Here is a 2,011-nt window from a genome sequence, read left to right as displayed (position 1 = left end):
GTTGTCTTTATTACAGAGCTTTCATCTAAAAAATGAAGTTTGGATGGATCCATTCTTGAGGTGAGTTCAAGATACTCGTTACACCTCTCAACCTGGGCATTAGTTTGGCTCACACTCGGTATCACGGAAAGTTTCTTGTAGGACATGAAAATCTTTCTTGAAACTGCATCCTGGATTGTTGACAAACCCGGTATGCTTCGCCTATCGCATATTTCATCATTAAGCACGAATTTCCCTTGAATACATGCAAGATTTCGTTAGCTTGAACAGCTCAATAGATTCAAAGACGTCGTCTGAAAGTTTAGAAGAATATGTTCGACCCCCTTGACTAAAGGCATCATATGTACCATACGTCTCATAATGTCGAATGATTTTCCAAACCACTCCTTTATTGACACGAACTGATCTAGAGATCGCAGATGGTCCCTTTCCAACCAAATAAAGGTCGATTATACGTCTTCTAGTTTCCTTATTGACAGGTCTGCCTGGCTTGTATTCGCGACCAAAGGAATTGACGGCCGCTGGTCTGAACATTTTGAAAAAGCGCGGGCAAACTCCAAATCGCTCTTCGATTTTCGAAATGTCGCTCCAAATCTTCGGAAACAACAGGAAATGCCCAAATATGGAAAACAAGAAGTCGTTATGTTAATTGAATTTTTCGAATAACTGTTCAAGCGTGACCTGGGTTCACTGTAAAGCATATGTAACGGGCTAGCTTCAAATACAGGTGTCTATAAGAGACAAAAAAAACAACAAGAAGGTAAGTAACCCTTTGTGGAAGGTAAAGCTTTGTTAAAACAAAGGTAAGTTATTGGTGAGAAGTAAACTAAACCGGAATAGAGTGTATTCACGTGACGTCACGGGGGCCATGTTGGTGTCCCTAAACAAAGGAATGGCGGCCATTCGTGTCCTCAAATAATCCTCCAGGAATTGAGCTCTATTATCATGCAAACGTATTCTTTTGTTTCGGTAGAAAAAACAAGGTTACTGATCACGTGAGTGAAAACACTATAGCCAGAGAAGTCGGAGAGTACTCGGAGAGTACAGAACCAACAAACTCAACCCACGTGACGTTGAGTCCGGGAATCGATCGCAGTGGTGCTCTTACCACTGGGTCGAGCCCCCTCCTCGAAAGGGTATAAGTCACAAGGCTGTCCAAATATGAAACTAAAGGGAGGTATCACACTTCAAGGGGGAAAGTAACCGACGGAAGTTGATAATAGACTATTCGACCGTTTTGCTTGAATCGCCTGATTGATAGAAAATCTTTAAGAAACTAGACAATCCACCCATGCGTTTCTGCCAGATATAGGATGGATCAAAGAGAAAACGATTCAAAAACAACAGTTTTACCGATATATATTTAAGAGTGAGACAACCATTGCTTTTTCTCGAATGTTCAGAATATCACGACGTTACCACTCAACCATTTGCTTTTAATAGTTCGCCGTGCCCCCATGAAGCCCCGTCAAAGCAGCGGCATTAAGCTTGAAATAGTCTATTACTGCTGTTGTGACATCATTCTGTTATGCGCTTCGCATACGAATGACATAAATTAGGAAACTTACAATGACATCGACCGCGTCAAAGTCACCTCAAAATACACAAAATCAGTTTTGTTTACATCATTTTGCGACTTACTGTATTTGAACCGTTTTAAGACGACCAAACTGTGGCAGTTTCCTGCGAATGAAAGTGGTCTGGACGGCATTTAATTAGTAGAAAGAAAGGGAAAAAATGAAAAGAAATGTATTAAAATTAAAATATGTAGATAGACCTATGGTTTTGCTCATGAGAAAAGATACATTCGGTTTTTGTGCAGTTTTCATTACTGGTGTTGCTGTCGGTGTCATTGCCCAGGCCTGCAAAAAAAAGTGATCCATCCCAAAATTACCTTTTAGAAAGCAAAATTCCAATGATGACGATAGCAATAAGCAACAAGGCTCCCAAAATAGCCGCAATTATACCAACGGTATCGTCAGCGTCAGTCTTCTCGGCTGATGTACGTTTA

General features: G+C 40.7%; 1 protein-coding gene across 1 annotated transcript in view; it reads right to left on the bottom strand.

Annotated features, from left to right (window-relative positions):
- LOC138059128 (receptor-type tyrosine-protein phosphatase S-like) overlaps positions 1-2,011 on the bottom strand; it is a 23,303-nt gene extending 21,292 nt beyond the window's left edge. Inside the window, exon 1 of the mRNA XM_068904663.1 lies at positions 1,895-2,011. The gene's annotated coding sequence lies outside the window, so the exon portion shown is untranslated. The remainder of the gene's footprint in view (positions 1-1,894) is intronic.

This window comes from Montipora capricornis, chromosome 8 (genome assembly GCF_036669925.1).
Source record: "Montipora capricornis isolate CH-2021 chromosome 8, ASM3666992v2, whole genome shotgun sequence".
In the NCBI taxonomy this organism is placed as follows: Eukaryota; Metazoa; Cnidaria; class Anthozoa; order Scleractinia; family Acroporidae; genus Montipora; species Montipora capricornis.
Note: the sequence above shows the minus strand (reverse complement) of the source record. Positions and strands in the feature narration are given on the sequence as shown.